Source organism: Macrobrachium rosenbergii, chromosome 49 (genome assembly GCF_040412425.1).
Source record: "Macrobrachium rosenbergii isolate ZJJX-2024 chromosome 49, ASM4041242v1, whole genome shotgun sequence".
Taxonomy (NCBI): domain Eukaryota; kingdom Metazoa; phylum Arthropoda; class Malacostraca; order Decapoda; family Palaemonidae; genus Macrobrachium; species Macrobrachium rosenbergii.
In genome coordinates, this window is record NC_089789.1 from 3,948,131 (window position 1) to 3,966,568 (window position 18,438).

The 18,438-nt window shown below is 33.8% G+C and overlaps 1 protein-coding gene across 1 annotated transcript in view; it reads left to right on the plus strand.

The window, feature by feature from the left end:
- The first annotated feature begins 350 nt into the window (after positions 1-350).
- Positions 351-18,438, plus strand: part of LOC136832385 (lachesin-like) — a 114,246-nt gene continuing 96,158 nt past the window's right edge. The window contains exon 1 of the mRNA XM_067093293.1: positions 351-892. The gene's annotated coding sequence lies outside the window, so the exon portion shown is untranslated. The remainder of the gene's footprint in view (positions 893-18,438) is intronic.

Here is an 18,438-nt window from a genome sequence, read left to right on the forward strand (position 1 = left end):
TTGCTTCTGCTCGCGTGAGAGGACGCGCACCCGTCGCTCTGCATCCCAGCCGCTCGCCGCTTGGCCTGTTCTGAAAAAGGTTTTGTATCGAACCTTCGGCGCTTTAATTGATTCCATCCGGTTAAGTGTGCGCTTTTTGTCAATCCGCGAATCGATTTAAAATCAATCGCCGGTATAAGTTTAGGCGAAAAAACGATATAAGTTCCCAGTCAAAACGAAACTCATTAGCGCAATTTTTTTTTTTTTTTCTGGCAGACTAGACGGTAATGAGGTAGGTTTTTTTATTGAGGGCGGTGTTTATCAAATGAGGCCTTATGACAGGTCAAGTTTACTTCTCTTTTAATCGTTAGAAAATATCTATGCAAGATCGTCTGGAGTAATTATGCGTCATTAGACTTAATTAACCTCAGGGAAAAAAGGAAAGAAAATCAACTAAACATTTTAAGAAAACGAACCTTAAAAGGAACCTGTCGAGATGTGAGGGATTTGAAATTAACTGAAACTGACGCAGAGAAAGTGTCCGATATCAAGAGAAAAATGGTAAATGTCGAAGTGTAAAATAGTTAACGTTTTGTTATGTTGAAAATTTGCCACCATGACTCTTGGATTAAGTGAAGAAAAGAAATACAATCATACTCTTTTTGGTGGTGGTCGAACATGAAGAAAAAAATAAGGGAAAATAAAAGCGCACTTACTGAGAGTAGTGAAAGAGGCGAATTCGGAGGATAAACAGAGCTTTGGCGAAAACACCTCGGCTGCGGATTCACTACCAAACGATGATTGGCTCTTAAGGTCCGCAGTAGACCCGTTCTCCAAGCTAACATGACAGTTATCGCTCGGTATTGCTATTCCAACTGGATAGCGGTACCAGTCGCCCTGTTTCTGACGGCAGGTATTGTACAATTGCATTATTGCATTATGTTCACACACATATATAAATTTATATATATATATATATATATATAAATTTATATATATATATATATATAAACATATAAACAGGTTGAGTGCATGCCATAGACAGTTATGAAGTGAAGTCTGAATTAGGAATGTAAGAATGGAGAGTTTAGCCAAACCTCCTTTATAGAGGTGAAAACGAACCACTCTGCGCAGTAAATGTGTGGAATAAAAAGAATTGGGATTGGAGATAAGTGGAGGTGATGCATAAAGTTGGGACTGCCAGGTGTTGTCAGTTTCATGCACTGGAGAATCGTCCAGGTTTGAACAGTTGGAATGCTGTTGTTCAGGGAACGGTGAGCTCTTTTTAGTATTATTTTCTGGGGTCACCCCTGAATATAGAAACGACCTTATGATGACGATGATAATATATATATATATATATATATATATATATATATATATATATATATATATATATATATATATATATATATATATACAGTATATAGATAGATAGATAGATAGATATAGGTATAATTCTAATAACCACTGTACCCTCTTGTTACTACTAAACCTACTGTACGTACAGAGGAAGAAAGAAATAAACAAATCTAGGGTTAGTAGTTACAAGCGTTTCCAAAGTGTGAAGAAATGGAGAAGTTAAAAGGGCACTGTGGTTATCAAAATCTAGTAAAACGTGACCGGGAGATTCTATAATATATATATATATATATATATATATATATATATATATATATATATGTGTGTGTGTGTGTGTGTGTGTGTGTGTGTGTGTGTGTGTGTGTGTGTTTGTGAATATGAGAAAGAAAAAGATATCATTCATATTTGTAAGTCATTGGCGATGAAGACTATTAAATATAGCTGCGCTGTAGGCTCTCATATGCAATTACGAGTCCATGCATGGAAACATATAAACATTGGTGTATAACTATTCATCTATCACTTCCAGTGACTTACTGACACACAGATACTTTATGTGCCATTTATTTTTCTCGCTTTGAACGCAAGTTTATTCGTATATATGAACAAATGGCAGTGAATCTGTAAAATGAAAGCGCTGTATCAGAGTGAGGGTAAAAACTAATACATCAGTAAGGTCTGGGAAAGTCTGTGGAAACTCTAAAAGATTCCTTGTTTGCCCGCCCCTCGCACCCCCCCCCCTGGTGACAGTACGGAGACATGACACAGCCACCCACCCCCTGCAGACCTGTTTGTCCTCCCCGGGTGGGGGCGGGATAGGTAGGGGATTGGGAGACCTGTTTGACCTCCCTGGGTGGGGGCGGGATAGGTAGGGGATTGGGAAGGTAGGGGAGACAGCAGCGCCAGGTTCCAACACACGTAGCACGCACCAGCAAGCCCGTTTTGAAATATTAGGCATAAATCATTATGGGTATCTCCTTTGTCATGTACTGTAGATCCTTAAGAGGGAATCTTTATCTATCTGCATACATTTTCATACATGCATACATACAAACAAACGCACACACATATATATATATGTGTGTGTGTATAAGTTTTCTAATGGCTCCGGGAATTAGCAGTCTCTTGAAAAAAATTAAATCTAATGGTAGAATGGCATACAATGGCGTATGAAGTCTTCAGCACTATCCTGGCATTTTATTTTTTTATATATATACTTTCTTCTGATACGTCTATACTTCATAGTTCACTTAATTTCTGTTCTTGGTGTAACAAATGGTTATGAGGTCGATTCTTTCGTAACTTTCAGCACCATCTTACACCAATGGAAGAACTATTTAGTTCATAGGGGGGCAGTATCAGTTTTTTAAAAATCTGTTTTAAATATATGTTGGTGGTTAAAGGATACAACGGAGGCCTGATAAATTTTATTAAGGAGAACTTTAGATGGTAATTTTGAGTTATAGATTTAATATATAAAAATCGTGTTAAAGTAAGAGCATTTTTACTTAATGCATATTCAATTTTGTGACAATGTATAATACGGCAGTATTAAGCTTTCTTGACTAATTTCTTAAAACGAATATCCGTTTCTTTCTAATTGAGATTTCTGTTGACTCCCTCACTTGGACAGAGAGAAAATGAATAGGGGACAAATCTCTCAATTAGGAAGGGACAACTTTACTCGAGCCACTGAGTCTCGGTCACAATGGATGAAATGTAGAGAAACCGACTGATTGGAATCTGGTTAACTTCACGAAACCTTCTTCAGGGATTATTCATAATTCGTACCGGGATTAATAGAGTACTCTATTAATCCTGATTCGTACTTGCCATCACGGTGGCATCTAGGGCTGTTAATTGAACCGTGCGCCACACAATATGTTGCCATGGTGGCCGTTTAAAGTAATCATTTTAGTTTTGTATTTTGGGTTCACTTCAAAAAAAGAATAATGCACATTGTATTTAGGAAGATGTTCATTGAAATGAAACACGAGACACACAAACACACACACACACAAAACATATATATATATATATATATATATATATATATATATATATATATATATATATATATATATATATACATACAGTATATATATATATATATATATATATATATATATATATATATATATATATATATATATATATATATATATATATATATATATACAGTATATATATATAATATATATATATATATATATATATATATGTGTATATATATCTCATACACATACATATACATATAGGCCTATATACTGTATAGCCGTACGGTATCAACCTGTGATTGATAGTGTTATAATTACTATCCTAATTATTATAGATAAATGATGCCGTTTTATAAAATATGCGATGAATAAGAAGCTTAAAATCTTACTGAATTGATGAAGTATTCTTCTTGAATGCAGAACGAGGGGGGGGGCGGGGTGTAGTCTCACCCCTTCACGAGGCATAAATGTTAAATAACGTTGTATATCAAATTGTTTCATGTGCCGTCATGGCTCATTTTATGAACCAAAGAATAAGAAGGCTTTGCATAAACACTTCAGCGTTCATCCACACACGGAGTAAACTTTGGATGGACAGATGATGTGAAAAGTTCTTCTAATAAAATCCATCAGAAAGAACAACAAATGTTTGGCTGATAACAAAGCAAGATCATTTATAGAAGGAAAGATTTCTGTTACGAAAATATGTGTATGAATTGTTTGAGGCTGTAATGGTGCAGGTTATTTTCAAAATGCCAAAGAGAGAGAGAGAGAGAGAGAGAGAGAGAGAGAGAGAGAGAGAGACGTGGTTTGTTGGTGGGTGGGATTTATAATGTTAAATCCTTTGCCTAGGAGGAGAGATCGTCTGGATGCTTCTAATCATCAGTGGAATATTTTTTCAAGGCAACTTTCAATACGCGGATCGTGTCATTGGATAAGGATATATGAAATGAGGAAGAAAATTTGAGGAAATAGGCAAATCTGAGCTTCCCTGGAGGTGGTGAAATTGACGTGTGCTTCGGTGGAAACGCACTTTAAAAGAGGTTTGGTCGCTGGATATACATGGCTTTCAAAAAAGAGAGTTCAAGACTGTTTTTATAAACAGGAGACTATGAAAGATGTTTGTAGGGACATGTATTTGTACACATTAGTTGAGTCAAAGACCATGATGTGGGAGAGTTTGGTAGGAACGTGCAGAATTCAAGCACGGGCTCATGCAACAAGCATGTAGTGTTTTTGTGTAAAAGAGGCCGAGCAAGAAAGAAAAAAAGAGCAGTAATTGTTAGAATAAGGAAGTTTGAGATAAAGAAGGAAAAGCTAAAATTGCAATTAGCTGTGTAAAAGAGAGCACGCACAGGTATACAAAAGAATGTGGACGGTAGCCAAGAAAATTGCGTGAGAAAAAAAAAGCAAGTAATCGGGTTTTGGGGATGAAGTTGATTAAGAATATAGGAGGATTTTCTTCGTATGGAAGTAAATCGAAAAAGAAAAGTTAGCGACCAGAGATATAAACAGATAATCATCTGAAAAGAATGCATACCTATGTCTGTAGATTGAGAATTTGGGAGGTTTTCTGAAGGACACACTCCTGGAGGTATTGTGAGCACACGTGAAATGTTGTTGGGCAGAAACGAAAGCGTGAGGTACGCATGGTTGAGGGAAATATCCGACTGAAAGGGCAAGAGGAATGACTGCTCCTTTGCAATGGGGAAAGGTGATAGAGGTGAGTGTAAAATGCCTTGCATGCCGAGAGGGTATATGGTAGGAGTTTGCTAGAGAGAGAAACACAGATACGCTTTTACGTATAAATGTTGAAATTGTATTTATTTTTAATTCGTTTCATTAAACCTGTATTAAGTGCATTGCTATAAGTTTGCACTATATCTTGTGTCTTCTGAGAATTCCATACCATCAACGCTAGCAAAATATATTTACTTATTTATTTATTTATTTATTTATTTATTCATGTATCATATTTTCAATCATTTCGTTATTCCTGTACTAAGTGCATCGTTGTAAGCTTGCATTACATCTGTTGTCTTCTGAGAATTCCGTATCACCAACGACAGCGAAATATAGTTATTTATTTATTTATTTATTTATTTATTTATTTATTTATTTATTTATTTATTTATTTTTCATTCACTTCATTAATCCTGTATTGAGTACATCGCTGTAAGCTTAAACTGTATCTTTTATTTTCTGTGATTTATATATCTTCATCACTTGCAAAATATACTTACTTTTCATTTATTTGTTTTTTTTTATTTAAGTATATATACATATTTTTTTTCATTTCATTAATCTTGTGTTAAGTGCATCACCGTAAGCTTATCTCCAACCGCAACGAAATGCACTTATTTATTTTAAAATGACAGATTTCAGTGGATTTCCTAATTGTTTGACATTGGGCCATTAGATTTAGACTAAATGGATTCTGACCACAAAACTTGCTTAGTTAGTACATACTGTATGTACTCTTTTACCGACAGATGTTAGCAGATGCATGAGCTTAAAAGGACGTTTAGATGATCATATATATATATATATATATATATATATATAATATATATATATATATATATATATATATATATATATATATATATATTTTAAAATGATGTGTGTGTGTGTAATTGTTTGACATATGTATATATATATATATATATATATATATATATATATATATATATATATATACTGTATATATATACAGAAGTATACCAAGTTTGGTTGAAATTGCTCAATGCGTTTTAGAGTTATGCTGGTATATATATATATATATATATACACACACATACATATATATATATATATATATATATATATATATATATATATATATATATATATATATATATATATATATATATATATATATATATATGAATGGATGTATGTGTGTGTACCAGCATAACTCTAAAAGGCATTCAGCAATTTCAACCAAACTTGATACTTATGACTTACTATCTTGAAAAGAATTCTGTGGGGTAAGACATCACCAGCACCAAAGGGCACCAGAGGGGGTGGGGTGGGAAGGGCCTCCCTGAAACAGGGACTGAATAACTAAATAAACTCTATGAATTTATCATACCTCATTTCGGTATACGTATGACTTAGTATCTGGAAAAGGATACAGTGGTGGGCAGGGGTAGGACATCATTGCCACCAAAGGGGGTGAGTGTGGGAAGGGGGTGACATGTAAAAACAACCAAGGACGACAGATATTAGTGTCTAATCCATAGTTTTCTGGGTCGCTGAGATGAATAGTGACGCTCCCGGTGCCCTTTAAGTCCAAGTTCAGCCCCGATAGGAAGCAGGGTGAGAAGGGGTGAAATATAAATTGTCAAAAATGCTGGGCAATGTAAATGAAACAAATCTCTTGACAGAGAGAGAGAGAGAGAGAGAGAGAGAGAGAGAGAGAGAGAGAGAGAGAGAGAGAGTTAATCAGTTGTCATTCAGAGTTTTCCCAGACAGTGTTGCATTGGTCAGCTAGTATATATACATATATAAATAAATATATATATATATATATATATATATATAAATGTATGTATGTACATATGTATATATAAGTGAATTTGTGTATGTTTGTGTGCTATAGAAATCCGAACCGTTTGACAGACCCAGACAAAATTTGGCACACAGTCCCCTGTGACCCCTGGAAGTTTATAACTCAAAATCAAATCTCTAACCCCGTGACAGACATGAAACCCAGACAAACTGAATGAAATTTTCGTTTTTACCAATTTCGTCGGGTTTTCCTTCAGGTTCTTTATGGGATAATGGTAATTTTCGCCTGAGCTCTCCACGTTTTCTTACAAGCATTGCCAGACGTATGATTAACCTGCTACAATAAATTCCCTATAATATAAATTTTTGGTCAGAATTTACATGAATTTATGATAATTTATGATAATTATTAATGTAATTGTTAATTACCTCGATAAAAATTTATTCGACATTGAAGACCTGTATCAATTTCAACAAGTAGAGGTCCGCTATCTGTAATAGCTAAAGCTAACTGCACTTTCCCCAACCGCGCATGCATAGTAGTATTTAAAAAAAATGAAAATCATATGTACAAGGACCTCTCACAACAATATTAAAGGACGTGTATATAACATTCTATGCAAGTTTCATTATAACTTTTACATCGGCCAAACTTGAGAAACACTTAAAAAAGAGAACAGAACAGCAAAATAATAATAATAATAATAATAATAATAATAATAATAATAATAATAATAATATGTTTATAATGTGCACAGGTGTTGAGTAGAATTTCTGTCCATGTTAATGAAAGCGATTATAAAATCAATGGGGGAGCAAAACGACAGTTTATTTTGATTATGTACTGGGAACAGACATAATCAAGTCTAGTTTTACAAAAGAAAGCTTTTGTAAGAACATGAATATCATGCGAGGCATCTATAAAACCGAGCCTTTAATTTCCAAATGAATATGCAAAATGTATGAAGTTTAAGTAAGATATATAGTTCACACGGATGGAAAAGAATAAACTGAAATGTACGTGAAATACCTAACCTCTGGAGCAAAGGAGTGTAAGGGTCTATCCCTTAGCACAGGTCAGGTGTGGGTTTTTGGTTTCCCACGATCCGTATGTTTGTTTGTGCAGTCCCCCGGGCGTATAACTCATACTGTGAATTTCTCCCAACTGGCATCAGTCCTACGATAATGGCTTAGAATTCAAGCCGAAACCAGTCAGAGTTTACACCCAGTTTTTAACTTGTCTAGTGGTAATAATATATACTTGTGTGTGTATATATATATATATATATATATATATATATATATATATATATATATATATATATATATATATATATATATATATATACACACACACACACACATATATATATATATATATATATATATATATATATATATATATATATATATATATATATATATATATATATATATATTTTTTTTTTAACTGTATCACATACACAATTGTTCTGTGCATTAGTAGAATTTCTAAAAGGACCTCATTCAAACTGGATGGTATCTAATGGAGTTTTTATTCAAAAAGTTACAAGCTTTCGTGGACAAACAGTCCACATTATCATTGTACGGATACTTGATAATGTGGAGTGTTTGTCCAAGAAAGCTTGTAACTTTTTGAATAAAAACTCCATTAGATACCATCCACTTTGAATGAGGTCCTTTTAGTAATATATATATATATATATATATATATATATATATATATATATATATATATATATATATATATATATATATATATATATATATATATATAAATATATATCTATATATATATATAAATTATAAATGCTCTCGTACTGGAAACTTACAGCTCACTATGAAGATAAAAATGCCCATAAAAGCACTATACGCACGTTGCAACCATATTTACCCAGATTAATGGACAAATATGGACAAATGGTACGATACACAAGCATTTATGTGGGCATATGCAGGTGCGGCAATGCAACGGTGGTGGTATATATAGAGGGCCGTTGACCCAGAATGGATGGAAAAAGAGGTTATTTCCGTGTAGTTTGGAGTTCGTTAACGCCCATCTGCGTCGAGTCTGGTGGGCGTATCCGCCGGAACGCCTACTTGAGAATAGGCCTCAGAATTAATTCATTGGTGAAATCCGATTAACAATGTCCTCCTTGACAGGGTGATGCTATTAGTTTGACTGATGATGTCAGATTCCGGAATCTTCCTTTTAGCCTATATGAGCGGCTACTTCTGAAAACCACCCAGCCCCCCCTCCAATTTATAGTATGGCCATTATCCCTAAATATATACAAAAATCCGTGAGCTCTCTGAAGCATATTGTTCCGATCTTTTGTAATCCATTGATCTTTGTGAGATGCAAATTTCATTAAAGTTACTGCATGGAATCTTATAAACATTGACGTCTGCCTCTTTTTTTATTCAAGTACGAGCTTGTTGGCTCGCGCTACACGCGATGGAACCCGGGCCTGCTGTCTCCCCTACCCTCCCGATCCTCTACCTACTCTGCCCCCACCTGGTGAGGACAAACAAGATCGGTTCCTCTTGGATTTTATTATTATAGATATTATCATAGATACATTAATGAGTAAACTCCCAGTGGTTTTGGGACAATGAAAAATAATTGTATCGGTAGATTTGGAGGCATTCAGTTGATTTTTCGATGTTCTCGACGAAGGGTTGCCTTGTTTTGTCATTAAAACCTATTTGTTTGTTGCTTGTGGGACCTTCAGAATATATATTGTTCGCTTTGTTAATAGGCTACTCGATCACCTATGATTTAGAGCAGTTGTGTTAGATGCTGAAGGATCGAATCGAGGTCATTTTCCAGATGCCTATGTGAAAATATCCTAGCCCCCTCTGAGAAATGGATTGCAGCCAATTATGCTCTATACAGACGCGACACGAAAGCTTAGTAAGTGGATATAAGAAACAACGAAAGCAGGCTTCCTGTTTACTGTGAAGGCTTTCCGTCCTTTACCCATTCAGTTTTGAATTTAATGGTAGGAACTGGCGAATTTAGTTTAGTAAAAAATTCAGTGAAATATCCCCAGTTATTGTCTCAGAACGCAAAGATGTCGTCTATGTATCTAAAATCAAATCATATTACAGGGTGTGATATACGATAAAAAATTTCATTTCAAAATATTCTATGTAAAGGTTGGCTAGAAGCGGGGACAGGGGGCTGCCCATGCTACAGCCGAACTTCTGTTTGGAAAAGTTACCATTAAAAGAAAAAATTATTGCTGGTTACACAGAGATTAAATAATTTTAGTGTTTTCTGAATGCCAAGAAGAAAACGGTCCTCATCGGGTGTTCCTCTTTAGGGAATGTTGACGGTATCAATTTAAATCTATGTATAAAATCCTCTGTGTATTTTCTGTGTATTTTACGTAGGAGGCTGAGGTTCCTAAGAAGGGTGATAATAGACCCGCCAGCCATTTTGAGTTTACACACGAAAGGGCCCCTGCTGGATACTGTGGGACGTAGGGGAATTCCATCTCTTGGGGTTTTCAGGTGACCATAAAAATTTGGGAGAGAGGGGTTGATTACCTTGAATGATTCTAGGAAGTCGATATCCTTTTGTTTACCCCTAACTTGATTGATTTAACTGAGAAGCAATAGTTGTTAAGACGTCCTTTGTTATTTTTCCGTAGGTCTCCGCATCTTATAAAAGTTCTTGAGCTTTACTGATGTAAGTCTTCATCTAAAAGTACAATTTTCCCGTCTTTATCAGATTTTGTGATGATGATAGTGGGTCACTGAATGAAGTAAGGGTTCGGGAAACTTTGTAGCAGTAGCACGTTGTGAAGAGAGAGTTTTTTTTTTATGCAGGATGCGCCCAAGAACAACTAGATGTAGCAAATGGTATATAAGGGTTTGTAGGGCTATCCACATAGCCTACCACTGATGCTAAGATATCACAGTTCGCACTAAAGGTTGAGATGGAAGATGAGTTTGGTAAAAGCATGTTGTCCCGTTTTTCTCTCAAGAATTGTGCCTTTTCGAATAAAATTGTCATTGGCTGTACACGCACACGCGCGCTCGCGCGCGTACTTTTTTAATCTTCAAAGTGGGTGCTGCAAATCGTTGTCGTCTTCCACATTTTAACAAGCATTTTGAAATGAAATTGCTACCCCGACGTTCTATTTCTGGAAGGCAATTCGCAACAATCAACTGTCTGTAACACAAGTAATTTAGTAATTTAGTACTTAGGTCGAAAAATATCTAACGAAATTTTTATACAGCAAGCAATATTCTCTACAGTCTATGATCGAATTCATGTCTCGCGCATTGGAGGTGAGGTTGATATCACTTGGCCAGGGCCACTGGACGTGGTATACATACATACATACATACATACATACATACATACTATATATATATATATATATATATATATATATATATATATATATATATATATATATATATATATATATATATATACTGTATATATATATATATATATATATATATATATATATATATATATATATTATATATATATATACACATATATATATATATATATATATATATATATATATATATATATATATATATATATATATATATATATACTGTATGTATATATATATATATATATAAAATTATATACACATATACATATATATATTATATATATATATATATATATATATATATATATATATATATATATATATATATATATATATATATATATATATATATATATACATATATATATATATATATATATATATATATATATATATATATATATATATACATATATATATATATATATATATATATATATAAATATATATATAAAATTATATACACATATACATATATATATTATATATATATATATATATATATATATATATATATATATATATATATATATATATATATATATATATATTGGACCAAACTTCAGTTTTCGATTGAGAGTCCACGGCAATAGCAATTTGTTCGTACTGGTTGTGAAAGAAGTTGGAACCCGTGTACTGCTTACCTGTGTTAGGTGCCTAACGCCTAACGCACAGCAGAGAATAAATTGCTAACTTTCCCATGTGCTAGTTTCTATCATATCTCACGGTGAAGGGGTAAGTCTATCAAAATGTCAGCAATTCGTTCGCTGCTGGTCGGGAAGTAGGGTCAAATTTGCTGGCATGTTAGGTGCTAGGCGCCTGTCCAGGAAAATCCTCAGGTAAGTAGTACTTGGGTTTCAACTTCTTTTGTGACTCGCGTAGATGAATTGCTAATGCCCTGGACTCTCACTCGAAAGACTGGGGTTCGGCCCCAGTGTGAGTCAGAAACTTATTTCTGCGAAACACGTTCCCATATATATAATATATATATATATATATGTGTGTGTGTGTGTGTGTTTCCATGAGTGCATATTTACCATGGAAAGAGACGGTTTTCTTTTACCGTGGTTATTGCTCCGTTTTAAGCCCTTCGTTAGCTGAGACCGTTGAGCTTCAGACTGTCACTCAATGGGCCGGAGTTCAATTCCCCCGGCCGGCTGATGAAGAGTTAGAGGAATTTATTTCTGGTGATAGAAATTCATTTCTCGCTATAATGTGGTTCGGATTCCACAATAAGCTGTAGGTCCCGTTGCTAAGTAATCAATTGGTTCTTAACCACGTAAAATAAGTCTAATCCTTCGGGCCAGCCCTAGGAGAGCTGTTAATCAGCTCAGTGGTCTGGTAAAACTAAGGTATACTTTTTTTCGAAATCCTTGGAATATTGATATTCAAGCTCATTCAGGATGCTAAACCGTGTGCAAAGATTGTGACCTCTGTCTCGCTAGGTATAACTCCTTATGTCATCATTTTTATAATACAAGCCTATTAGACTGAATTCTTTCTTCCCTTACCGTTTTAATTGAAGACACGGTACGATACCATCCCCTGCTTATAAGAACAAATAAGCTACATGAAAATCATTTAAGATTAGCAGGAAGCCTTCATTAAAACCACTGCACAAATGGATTAGACATTCATTAATTAATGACTTCCAATGATATATGAATTCATTTCAGTGTGTTAAGATTTTGTTTGACGAAGTGCAAGCAGGAGAGAGATGTATTCATCCTGTTGTTTAATGCTTGGTCTATTCAGGGATATTTCAGATCAGTCTTGATATTATTTAGGAAATATTGACATTTAACGTTTTCCTTGCATTAATGAGGACACCATTTATATATATGTATGTATTTATGTATGTATGTATAACTGAATCACGAAAATATGGAACGTGATGGATATATAAATAAAGACAAAGTCCACGAAGGAAAGAGAAACACGGGAGTGCTGCAAGGCCTTTTGAATGTCGTCCTTTACTTAGCAGACTGAAGAAATGCACAAATAAGTTTACAAAGAAAGCTCATATAAATGGCAGATGGGGATTACAAAGGAAAAAGATATGTACCCGGAATCCAAAACAATGGAAGAATTAGTTGAACTGCCAAAACAGGGTTAAATATTTAAGAGGTTTTACAAAGGATTAGGATCAACTGTTCAGAAGCAGGGGCAAGGCAACTAAAAGATTATACAAGGAGGTGACTGACCACCCAAAAAAAATGTGAAAACAGTGCAACTCAATAATTTTCTTTTTTTTTGTAAACAATAAAAATTTTTGCAAGATGAAGGTTTTTACAAATAAAGATTATATTAAACATCCGAATACATAGAAAATATATGTAAGGTAACTTATTTGTAATTAAGTCAGTGATTTTATCTTTTAGGTCATTCTTGAACATTTTTCTAATATAGGGGTCCAAATAATACATGCCAGGGCTAAGGTTAAAGTTATAGCTGGAAGTAAGCTGTATAATAGGAGATTCCAAAAGATTTCTTGAAGAGAAATATTGCAGTCTGGCAGTCACTGAGCTTCCAATCCAATTTATCCTGTGAGAGATATCACCTGAATGAATGAATATAGCATTGGATGTTTGTCCAGTTTTGACTAAATACTTATGACGCTTAATACATATAACTAAATCTTTGGTAGGCTGGCCAATATAAAAAGAGGGGTAGTCCAAACGTGGAATTTTATATATTATGTTGTTTTTTCTTTAGGTCTATATTTCATTAGCATTCCTTTTAGTGTGTTACTGTAGGAAAAACGAGGTTGACATCAAAAGATTTTAACAATGATTTTATGTTTTCAAAACCACTAAAAAAAGGCAAGCTAAGAATGTTCTTAGGGGTTTCTTTCTCCATGTTATTTTCACTATAAAAATTTTTGTGGGCTTTATTATAACAGATATCCAGTATATCTGAAGGATAACATAAATCTGTCCCTATTTTTCTTATGTATTCGATTTCTTGATCCAAATACTGGGGACTGACAATGCGCAAAGCTCGTAGAAACACGGAAGAAAAAAAAATTTATATTTTGATATTAAGGTGATGGCCTGAATAAAAATGGTCACAAGTTAAACTGTGGGTTGGTTTCTTATAAATACTGAATTTGTATTGAAATGGTTCTCTTTGTATTAAAACGTATAAGAAAGGAAGGCAATTGTCTTTTTCATAATTCTAAAATAAACTTAATAGATGGTACCTGGTTATTCAGATTAGAGAGTAACTTATTTACATCAATACCAGCAGGCAAAACAGCCAAAATATCGTCGACATATTTATACCACTTTAAAGAAGTATAAATGATATTAGGTAAATATCGTTTTTCAAAGAAGCCCATATACGAGTTTGAGAGGAATGGGGATAGGGTTGCCAATTGCCATACCAAACATTTGTTCTTAAAAGTCAACATTGAATGTAAACTTACAATCACAAATGCCCAACCTAATGAGTGAAATAATATTACTTACAGGTAGAGGTGATGGATAAGTCCGTTACTAAGATACTCTAAAATAGAATCTATAGGGACTTTAGTAAAAAGAGAACAGTGGGGCAAAAAGTGATTTTGTTTAATTTATCAACTAAATCCAGATAATTGTGTATGTTAGGTTCGGAGATAGTTCCAAGTAACGGGGACAAGAGCTTGGTAATATATTTCCAAAGTTTATATAATATTGAGCCAACAGTACTGATAATAGGTCGCATAGGATTATTTTCTTTGTGCCTTTTTACTATTCCGTACAAGTAAGTTAACGAGGGGAATTTTACTCACAACTGACCTATAAATTCTTTTTTATCTTTAAGGATTTTTTTCACTGTGCTACTGAATTTTTTTATGACTTGATCAAAGGGATTTTTTGTTAGTTTTTTGTAAGTGGTATCATCATCCAGTAGGGCTTGCATACGTGATATGTAGTCAGCTTATCTAAAATTACAATACTATTCGTCTTATCAGCTTTTGTGATGTGGATTGTATTTCTTTTTTAAGATCGGTCAAGCTTTTCTTGCAGCGAGCAGGGAAATTACTTTCATGCCTAACATTGGCAGCTCCATAAACAATACCTTTAATTAATTTTAACCCTAGCCAAGACATGTATTATTTGGACCCCTGTACTAGAAATGTTCAAGAATGACCTAAAAGACAAAATCACTGACTTAATTACAAATTAGTTACCTAATTGATATCGTTTACAAAAAAGAGAGAATTATTGAGTTGAACTGTTATAACATTTTTTTGGTGGTCAGTCACCTTGTATAATCTTTTAATTGTCCTGTCCCTGCTTCTGAATGGTTGATCCTAATACGTTGGAAAACCTCTTAAATATTTAACCCTGTTTTGGCAGTTCTACTAATTCTTCAGTTTTGTTGGATTCCAGGTACATATTTTTTTCCCCTTTGTCCATTTCTATTCCTCACAAAGCAATGAAGTTGAAAAACCAGTGTTTTCATCTGTGTTTTCAAGAGCATTACGTGTGTGTAGCCCTGAATATATTGATGAGGAAATAGATAAGATTAGGAATACAGGCGAGAAACTGAAATAACCTGACGGTGTATTAACCAGTGCATTAGAAGCGGCAAAAAACTTTCTTGTGCTGCCTTATAATAATATTATGAAAGATATCCCCCATCTTCTTGAGAATTTTGGTGTTAATGTCGCATTTAAGAACAATAAAACAATGAAACGTACTTATCAAGAACTCCCCTGACAATACTAAAGGGTGTGTATATAAAATTCCATGTAAGTCTTGTAACAAATTTTATAAGAATGGAACTGTATAAAAAATGTGTGAGATATGCACAGGGGAACAGTGGTATTTTTGTACATGTTAGTGAGAACAACCATGCTATCAACTGGGAAGGGGCAAAAAGGATTGTATATTCCAATCACTGGAAAGGAATATCACTGAATCTAGCTTTATAAAAGAAAGTTACATCCATAATATGAATATCAATCAAGGGATGATCCTTTATTATCAAAAGATATTTGTAAATTGTTTAAATTTCAAGGTAGGCAGTAGAGATGTGTGGAAATAAGATTAACATATTTGTAAACACAGTACGGAGGCAGCAGTGCTAATGACTTTTCCAAACCCCGCCTCCCTGACACCTGTCAGGCGTGGATCTGATGTCGCCTGTGGTCGGTATGCTTATTGGTATTGTCCCCTGAGAGTATATTGTGATTTTTAGCTAAATGAGTTTTGAAGGCCACTCCTACCTTGACACCGGCCTGTGGGTGGATATGTAGTCGCTAACGGTTGTGTATGTTCGTCAGTACTGTTCCTGTAGTGTATATAGTTGTGACTTCTCACACTCTGTATCAGTCCTTCGTCAGTGGCTTGGAAATAAAGTCGAAACCGGTCAGGGCCTACACCCCATCTCTTATTTTTCACCTGTGGTAATGTGTGATACACACACACACACACACACACACACACATATATATATATATATATATATATATATATATATATATATATATATATATATATATATATATATATATATATATATATATATATATATATATATATATATATATATATAAGGGAAATATGTCACCTATTTAGTATTCGAAGTTTTAATGATCCTCGGTTTAATTGTTGCTGAGCAGTGTCTAAGAGCTACCATAAGATAAACATAAAGCCATCGATAAGCTTCAAAAGCATTTACCTACTCACGTTTATATATTCCACCCGTAATAGGAAGTGAACATAAATTTTCAGGGGAAGGATCAACGAACAGTAGCCTATGTTTTTAACATAGTTTCATGCATTTGGCTTATCCATTCATTTAGTGATATTAAGTGATTATTTAATTAATTCTACCTACTGTGAAGTGCTTGATGGTGAGGAAGTAACGTTCGTCTAAAATATCGATTTCAGTCATCATTCGTTTCATAATGTGATGTGAAATAAAGCATTTCACATTTGTTTGTATGGTCTTCATCAAAAATTGATAGGCTAATGGAGAGAGAGAGAGAGAGAGAGAGAGAGAGAGAGAGAGAGAGAGAGAGAGAGAGAGAGCATTTGATGATTGAAAGACGGAAAACTAAATATTTTTTAGACAGTATAGATATATATATATATATATATATATATATATATATATATATATATATATATATATATATATATATATATATATATGTGTGTGTGTGTGTGTGTGTGTGTGTGTGTGTGTTGTGTGTGTTTGTGTGTTTGTGCGTGTGCGCGCGATCATGTATACTGAATTTTAATTATTCTTTCTCTAAATTTGAGGTATGCATAAAGGAAGTGCAATATTAGGGCTTCGGTGCAATTTAGCATTTCAAACTGAGAATCATCATTGCTATGACGTATATGTTCAAGGTAGAATTTTTGTCATAGTATAATTAATGGAACAACTCTAGATAGGGAAATGATAACTTTTCCATATATTACAAAGAGAACTGATGTTTTTCTAAATTCACCGAATTATCAGCTCTCGAATGCCATCCTTAAATTGCAAACAAACAAGGTAGAGTTTACAGAACTTTCTTATTTCTTATGTGTGCTTCGAGAAAGTTTTGTGCTACGCGGCTCAGAGCTTGAAACTTTCGTCTGCATTTTAATGAGAAGGTACGGATCAGCTTTGTAGTATTCATTTTCTACCGGTTATACCATTATTTCATGGACTCGAATTTTCTTGCAATTCATTTACGTTTAAATTCAAAGAGCCGGAGGTTTTCCATTTAATCAGCAGAATCCCCGCAGTGAGTGGGCTGCTGTGGTCGTAAAGTTTGTATATATATATATATATATATATATATATATATATATATATATATATATATATATATATATATATATATATATATATATATATATATATATATATATATATAAGTCAAACGCAGTACGTGGTAGCTAGACAGACAGTTTGACATTTGGATTTCCAGTTTTGGGAATCTGTTTTGAATGCTCTCTCTCTCTCTCTCTCTCTCTCTCTCTCTCTCTCTCTCTCTCTCTCTCTCTCTCTCTCTCTCTCTAAGACTAAAGCGTAATAGAATTTGGGTTTTTGAATGGCTGTTAACGTTTTTTTTTTTATTAGATATCAGGATACCTCTTAACTTTCAAAGTTAAAATAGTTTTTATTCATGTTTCGTAATGAAATCAAGTCGTTAGCAAGTATCACTGGAATGTATTTGAGGTTCAGTGTAGAGATATGTACTGTATGTTGAAAAATGGAAGTCATTAGTTCAT